This window comes from Sorex fumeus, unplaced genomic scaffold (assembly GCF_029834395.1).
Source record: "Sorex fumeus unplaced genomic scaffold, SorFum_2.1 ptg000051l, whole genome shotgun sequence".
Classification (NCBI taxonomy): Eukaryota; Metazoa; Chordata; class Mammalia; order Eulipotyphla; family Soricidae; genus Sorex; species Sorex fumeus.
Genome location: NW_026606108.1, coordinates 43,995,995 through 44,005,284, shown reverse-complemented (window position 1 = coordinate 44,005,284; position 9,290 = coordinate 43,995,995).

Genomic DNA, 9,290 nt, shown 5'->3' with positions numbered 1-9,290 from the left:
CAATGATAAGCTGCTAAGAAGACTCTGATTAGTGAAGAACAAAGATGGGCCAGCTTAGTTTTAGGGGATGTGTGCACTCAGGGGAAGCAGAAGTTATTGGTTTGGGGAGAGAAATAATGTAACAAAAGAGGCTATTACGGTTGATGCCATGTTTCTCCTGCAAAGCACCTCGGAGAGTGGCTCCATTTTTATTTTTTATTCCTTGAAAATGAAGTAACATGTGCCAGTTGGAGTCCTCCACAGAATGCAAGTGTGTATGTGTCTGTGCCAATGCAAGCTTTTGAAAAATGAAGGAAAACCGTTTCAACACAGATTACAAACCAGTGTTTTTTTGAGGAGAAACAAAGTTAATGCCTGCACAAAGAATATTACACTGCCTAGCATATCCCAAACTATTTGCCTTTTGCTTCAAGAATTACCTGCATTCTGCTAATTACTAACCCAATAGAGCTGAAAACTTGGTCAGGAGCTGGCCCATGGTTGACCAATATAATCCAGGCCACACATCATCAGTCAGTTTACTGACTCCTAGCAGATGCTGTGAAAGGCAGTCCAGATTTGTCATCATTTTTCTGGCAGCATTTTTGTTTTATCTTTAGAGATTGGATGTTTCCTTGCAGTCCAGTGCCTGACTCAAGAGCAGATGTGTTCAAGAGGGCTATTTTCCTAAGATAAATATCTACTACTGTTTGCTGATTATGTTTCAGAATGTTCACCATATACTTTTCCTACAGTGTTGAGGGCACAGGGTTTATTCAAAGCTGACACGTCCAACTACTTCAAATTATGCATTTTCCTTCCATAAGAAAATAAAACATGTTATTTCACAGTGAAGTTTAGACTGCTCTGAAATGCACACTAAGATTTTTCTATCATTAAAAATGAAATTCATCTGAAATATCTTTAAAGGTAATTTTGACTGCCTATATAACACTCTAAGTATGCTCTATACTTTATACATCTGCATATATAGCTTATGATAATCTTTGTCAAAATACTCATTTTTTTTGGTGTTGCCTTCTAATCTCTTTTCTAGGTTACTGACCAGAAATTCCAAAGGTATTCTGATTACTTTCCAAGAGCATTTTCGTGACTACAAAACAAGCCAGAAGAAATCAAGAATTATATCACTGACTCATCTGGATAAATTTCATAAATTTAATAAATATCATTTATCAATCAAGTCTTTTTAAGGTCACCTCAAAGAAGTCAGATTTCTTATAAGACTGGAGAAGTATCCATATTCAAGTGAGCTCTTAGGGCTCAAGGCCTCCAAATCATAAATCTCATTTTGTAACTCTTACATTTCTCCTTCAACCAGATAATTTTATCCATATCCCTTAGAACCAAATTATGTATGGATTTATTTTATGTGTAATCATCTTGCAGTGCTTTACATAACCCCAGAGAAATAAGTTTAAGATGGGCGTTTTGGAATTGTGTTCTCTGTTTCAATTTCCAAGTTCCCATACCTTGATTATTTCATTGAGCCAAATGTTATTTCAGCATTTAAAAATACACCATTTCAATAAATATGATTTCTCAATGAAAACCAATGATTTCATCTGATGTTCTACTGCATAATCAATCATCTGTTCTAAAGTTATAGAAAAATCATGTTTTATAAGAGACTGCCACCATGCAATATGGAACCTTTGCAAAGAACTTTCAAGGGCAAATTGTACTGTAACATTAGTTGACTTTAGAGATTAGCCTCCCATATATAACTGTATTTTACATCTTTTGTTAATGCTTATAATGAAGGACTCGAATGCACTCCAACAACATCTCTTTGGTCTTTCAATTCACATCTCAGACTCAATTTCCCAGTTCCCAATTGACTGGCATACCTAATATTTCATTCTAGATAATAGGTCATCACTTATTGTCAACACTGGAAATGTTCAACCAGAGATCAAGATTTATTTTCATGCCAACTTCTCAGGAAATGGCAATAAATGTGTATGGATATGGTTGTCAAACAGAAATTACAGAAAGAATTGTTTTCTATTTTTTTAAATAATTTGTGAATGGATTATGTGATATAATCAAGCAAAAGCTTTTCATTTTCAAAAGGCTTTAGTAAAATAGCAGTAAATTCCCTTTAAGGAGAGATATTTCACTAAAAGTTAAGTGGTTCAAACCATGGTAAAGGGTTCTATGCCATTGGCATCTATGTAGAGGAAGTATATAGAAACAGTAAACTGATATATATATGTTCATAGAAACCGAAAACTGATCAATATATATATATATATATATATATATATATATAGGCTTTTGGGGTCACACCCAGCAATACACAGGGGTTACTCCTGGCTCTGCACTCAGGAATTACCCCTGATGGTGCTCAGGGGACCATATGGGATGCTGGGAATCAAACTCCCTACCTATTGTGCTATTGCTCCAGCCCCTCCTGAGCATTATATTTAAATAAAAATTAATTTGTAAAAGATATACTAAATTATCAGGTCAATACCACATGTCATAAGGAATACAGAATGTATTAGACATAAAACACGAACAGAGAATTTTCTTTTATTTTTGATGCTTTTCTTGCTTGGAATTTTCAGAGAATGATGAAGCATGTATTAAATATAAGAGTTAATACAAAGTATGACCTGATAGCTGTGCAAATTGAGATATAAATGGCGTGTTCTGAAAAATTTGGACCACAGAGCCATTATTTCAACTGGGAGTATTTAGAAAAGAAGTCCTAATTGAGCTATATCTTGAAGATGAGTAAGAATCACAATAAAAACATACAAGAGGTATCAGACTAAGGCAGTCTCAAGAAAAGTCAAAACCATAAAGCTAAGGAAGTAAAAGATGACTCAGTAAAATTAGTTTGGATTAGAAATATCTGAAATTAGCAGAAGGTTAGTTTTTATACTGTACCCAAAAGTTCAGCAGAACTCAAAGCAAAGAAATTGTGAGGTTAGAAGCAAAATCCATGGTAATAAATCTGGAAGGAATGAGAAAGACAATTACAGAGGGCAGAAACTGGAGATGGGAAAACTAGTTCATAATGTATTGCAATTTTCTCTCTAAGAAGCTTATGCCTCAGAAATAAAAAACAAAACAAAACTATAGTGTATAAAAATAATAGCACAGCAGTAGGGCGTTTGCCTTGCTGCAGCCAGCCCAGCTCAGCCAGGTTTGGTTCCTCCTCCCCTCTTGGAGAGCCGGCAAGCTACCCAGAGTATCTCGCCCGCAGGGCAAATCCTGGCAAGCTACAGCGAGATACCTGTATTCAAGAGTATCTCGCCTGCACAGCAAAGCCTGAGGCTACCTGTGACGCATTCAATATGCTAAACACAGTAACAAGTCTCAAAAATGGAGACATTACTGGGCCCGCTTGAGCAAATTGATGAACAACGGGAGGACAGTGTTTGTTTTGTTTCATTCTATTTTTATAGTGGAAAAAGCAGGGAATAATTTATATGTCCTTAAATGGGATATTTTGCCTGAATAGTTATTTGTACACTAAATATATATGGCTATGAAACAGCATGATCTTTATATCTTGGGGCTGTTTAGCATGCTCTTTTTCGCTGTTTTTTGCTTTGTTTTAGGGCCACACCCCAAAATGTTCAGGGGTAAATCCTAACTCACGCTTAGGAAGTACTCCTGACAGTGCTTGGGGCACCAGTTGAGATACCAGGGATTCAATGTAGGACAGCTGCATGCTGGGCAAGTGACCTGAACCTGCTGTGCTCTCTTCAGCCCCTATTTTCTCTATTGTATTATTAAGTACAAAGAAAGGTACAAAATAATATGCATAAACCATCACAATTTTATTCTTTTAAATATTATTTTGTATAATAAGGGTAAAGCCTAGGGCTCTGGAAATAACCAGGCATGGTGAGAATTTGACTCACCAGGGTGAGAAAGATAGTACAGATAGTTGGTTTCTTACCTTGCATGTGGCTAGCTGAGTTTGGTCCCTGACATCCCAGGTAGTCCTGAAACCTGCCAGGAATGATTCCTGAGCACAGAGCCAGGAATAAGCCTCGGGCACAGCTGGATGTAACCCAAAAACTAAAAGAAAAAAATTCTAGAATGATTATTTGTCTAAAAATACAACTGGGATTGCATAGGAACACTTATGTGAAGTACAGAGATCTTCTGAACACTAAAAGCTTTTACTACAAATTCTGTAATTATATTTATGCACCCCTATATTTATACCTAGAGAATTAGCAAGACATATTCAATATGCCAAACACAGTAACAACAAAGTCTCCAATGGAGACATTACTGGGCCTGCTCGAGCAATATTATATGGCTATTTATATACCTGGATATGGATATAAAATTCCTCAATAAATAGCTGACTAATGATACGTGTGCTGATAGCTGATACAAATATATTGACAGATAAAAGTATTTATAAATTAGATATGCATAATACAGTGGGGAAATTTGACAAAATGTGGTTATTGTAAGTTAATGGGCTGTAAGATAAGTAGAAAGAAAACTTTTAAGTTTTCTTACTTTAATTTTAATTTTAAAAGCACGGATTATACTTATTTTCTTAAAGTAGTTAAACACTATGTTTGCTTCTAGAGTTGATCTTTGTACAAACACAAATAGTAACAATAATAAAATACAGAAGAATAAGAAGGAGTAGAAGAGAAAGAAATTGAATACCTTCTTTGTAGAAAAGTGATTTTTGTGGTCTCCAGTAAAACTTTAGAGTGGAAAAAAATAATCATTAAAAATACACAGCTAACAGTAGAAAAGTCTTTTCTGATGACTGAAAACTAAAGACAAAAAAGAGGATAAACCCAAGATGACCTGGATGTTTAGAGCCTTGAGGCTTGACAAAATATCACCACCTCCCAACAGCAGGGCAGAGGAAAGAATTGGGAAGGAAGATCACATAAGTTTTGTATATTATTAATTGATAGTTATATAAAAACTCAATATCTGTAAAAAATTGTTTTTCTCATAGGACTTAAAATTTTTAACTGAAAGATCTGGTGTAGTAAGAGGAAATATTTCTAAAGTTAGTTTCTCTTTTTATTCAGTATACCTAATTAGCTAGAGTAGTTTTGATCTTCAACAAAATTAAACAGAAAGTAAAAGAACTCCTGAGTATCACAAGCTTTCACAAAAATACAATGCCCCCTATCAAAATCTTACATTAAAGTTGTTTATTACCTTGCTTGATAAAACTACATTGGCACAACATTATCACCGAACATTCAATGGGTCATGGCAAGCAAATGGTGACACATTCTGACCACTATAGTATAATAGATAAAAGTTTTATAGTTCTAAATATTTTCTGTGCTATACATATCCACGCCCCACTTCTTTCTAATCCCAAGAAATCAATAATTTTTAGAATTTCTCCATGTTTGTTTTCTAGAAGACAATTTGATGTGTGCTTGATGTATTCTTTTTCAGATTGACTACTATCACTCAGAGACATGCATCTAAGTTTCCTCCATGTCTTTCCATGACTTCATATCCCATTTTCTTTTCACTGTTGAATAATATTCCATTGTCTTTCATGTATCACAGTTTATCCATTTACCTAGTGAAGATGCTCCTACTTGCTTTCAATGTATGGAAAATATACATAAAGTTGCCATCTAATTCACGAATTTTTGTGCTGATGTTAGTTTTTAGTTTGTTTGTACAGATAGAAAGAAGCATGATTACTGGATAAAACATACGAGCCAAAAAGGAGCCCAAGTGTACTGTTGGTGATAGTGTCTACTGGTTCAGCCTCTTTGAAAACAATATGGACATTTAACAAAATATAAAGCTTCCATATGACCATAATTTCACTTGTTGGCATCTAGGAATGAAATTACTCTTTAAATAGACAGTTCTATTTAACCATAGCTCATGGACCATGCACTCAAAGCATTATAGTTCAGACTGTAGTAGCCACTTCCTTTATTTTTCATCCAATTTCTTATTTTGTGTCCCAATTCTCAAATTTTCAATTTCCATACCATAAAAACTAATATTGACCAAAGAGACAAATTTTGCTTTTTATATTTATGTAACTTAAAATATGTTGTATGATAATTTGAAAAAGGAAAAATAGGTACTTCCATTCTTTTGCTTAGGCTGCTGGAATAAGAGAAGCACTTTAGTTAGATAAAATTGAATAGCGCTAAAAAATACAGTAATATTGATCAATAAGGATTTTCTCTTCCCTCTGGATACTTAATCTATAATTGCTTGAGATAGTTTTCCCTGTATCACAATAGTGTATTAAAAAGTCCCCAATATACTGATTTGTGGGAAAGCTAATGCTAGCATTAGATCTATCTTTGTAGAAGCATTACTTATGGTGGCAGAAAAATTTACTTATAGTAGCAGAAGCATGGAATTAAATTTAGTCTGTACCTAGTGAGCTGTACTTCCTGCTCAAGCCAAACAAAATCCAATGCAAAAAGGGTGAACCAAAACTCATTATATTACTCTAAGATAAATGATAGAGTATTATCAGCATGATTATACCCGAAAAAGCAGAAAACAGTCATCTTGGAGGTATGACCACGAGACATTGAAGAAATTGTAACATTCAAGTAAGTACCTCCATGTGAAAGGCACAGAATGGTTCAAAGACTAAACATGGATCTCCCCAGGGAACTTCAACTGAAGGCCAGATACCAATGCTGAAGAACTATTATATTGGAGAGGAGAGAGTTAATCTTCTCGTGATGACTATCTCATCTCCTCCTGAGCCTGAAGTCAACGCCCTCTAGAACAGCCTTGAAGAGGACATCTTCTCCCTGAGTATTTTCTTAATACACACTGATAGCCCTCAGAAGAAAAAAATCAAGGGCAAAGATAACCAGATTGTTGGAGCAGCCATGGATGAACATATGGAGTACCTGACAAAAGGCTATAGGTGTAAAATTGAAAATAACTAATTTGGGGCTCCAAGCATATGCCAGGAGCTGTGCAAAATCATTTACAAAAATCCATCATTTAATTCTAACAAAATTTTGCAGAGGAGTTTTCTTAGTGTCTTTTATAGATGAAAATAGGGGGCCATGATTGTACAGTGGGTAGGGTTTTTGCCTTGCACACCACCATTCTGGGTTCAATTCTTGCTATCCCATATGGTCTCCCGAGCACTGCCAGGTCTAGTTCCTGAGTGTATATCTAGGAATAACCCCTGAGCATTACCGGGTGTGACCCAAAAAGCCTAAATAAATAAATTTACAGTTTTCCAAAAAAAAGAACAATAATGTTCAGAGGGTTCAAGATATTTACCTAAAGGTACAAGGAATATTGATTTTTCTATCAACATAAATGTATCAGCTTACATATTTTGGAGTTATATTTTTACCTTCCACAGTAGGCTATGGGGTTGCCCCCAACATTATCAGTTGGACAACAGTGAACAATCAGCCAGTTTTTTATGGCAGTCCCAACATCCTTAGAGAGAGTTACTATTTGTCATTGCTTCTCTTATTCTGACTATGGTTTAAGAATGACTCCAGTACTACCACAAGATTCTTCTCTGAAATTTCACAGGATCAAAGCCAACAAAATTTCACAGACAGTCAGGTCTTTTACAATCCACTTCAGCAGCTGGATGTGCCTAACTTCCTATAGGTCCTAAATCACTCATAAACCCCATGCTGACTCATGGGTGTCAATGAGTTTTCTCAGATATTTACTGGACCCTTTGTTTTTCAGATCCAACCATCATTGCCCAAGTTATGCTTCCTATTTCCTAATACTTATGGTTTTTGCCCTAAATAAATCATAACTGATACATAGAGTTAGTAAGTGGTCGAGCTGGGATTCCAGTTGAAGCCACAAGGTTGGACTACAGAACTAACCTCTTCCAAGAATGTCTAGTGATATACAAAGCTTCCAAACATTACCTATAAACCAAAACATAAGAGAATATATTCAAATAAGAATGGAAAATGTACAAACAAGATATCACAGGTGAACTACATCTTCTTAGACCTCTTCAAAGCAATAAATGAAAATTTCATGCTCATAGAAAAGCCAGCATATGTGATATTATTCATATAAATCAAATTTCTTTTGTGTAAAGTATTCCCAAAATGTGCATATTTTCGGTTAGAATATCTAATGCTCTTAAGCACAGAAAATTCCACTAACTATTGCAGGAGTCCCTATGAGTCTCGAATTTTATAGGTGCTAGTCTGCAAAATAACACAAGAAGATTTGCTATCATTTTCAGCAAACCTACATTCTTTCTCATCCACAACCATTTCCATGATTGCTCAAACCAATTTTTCTGATGACACTGTGTTTCTTCTTTCCATTGCCCTCCTTTCTGAATCATAAAGAGCTATTCTTGAATCAAACTCTCCTGTGTTCTAGGAACCTTCCCTGAATTATAATAGAGTACTCAAGAGCATGTTTTTAGTAATTTTTATTTATCCCTAAAAGTAATATACCAGGAATCAGAGAGATAGTTCAGTGGGTAGGGCACTTGCTTTGCAAGTGACTAATCCAGGTTCAACCCTAAGCACCCTATATGGTTTCCTAAGCCCTCCAGGAGTGATCTCTGAGTATAAGGCCAAAAGCACCACTGGTGCCTCCCCCGCAAAAAATTAAAGGCAAAAAAGTCTAAAAATGATATCAAGCTCTGTTACATGTTTAATTAAAAGTATTTAAAGTAGATATGAAAAACAATAAGAGAAAACACCAGGGACATGGTGAAGAAGGCAGTTCAGCAAAACACACTTGCTTATATCTGGAAGCTTTTTGGTATATGAAATAGTTGAATTTTCATTCAACCTTTGAAGGACTTCTTTGTTGAGACCCCCAGACAAGTTAGAATTGTGCAAAAACCTCAACCATGGAGAAACACACTAATAAAAAGGTTGCTATTTTAAGTTTTTTAAGAGATCTTTTAGGTTAAATGTGGAAACTTTGAGGGAGTGTTTGTGGTTTTTGGCTGGGGGCGGGGCCGGGGGCATCGTAAAATGCTCACAAGTACTCCTCAAACATCATGGGCCCCTACCTATCATATTCAGTCACTCAGCTGGGCAAGATGGTTCAATGGTAAAAACCCAAAATGTGGGGCTCAGTCTTGTGGTTGGTAAGTAGGGGGACAGCCAGGGCCACAACTGGTAGTTCTTTGGAAAATGTATGGTGCCAGAGTTCAAACCTGGTTCAAAGATTGAACAGCAAGTACCTTCTTCCATGGTATATCTCTCTGGCCCCCATTTTTTGCTTTTTAATTATAATAGCAGCTATCATTTATAAAATTCCCTAGGAACTAAACCGGTTATTAGAATCTGGAGTTGTAAACACCTCTAGTAACA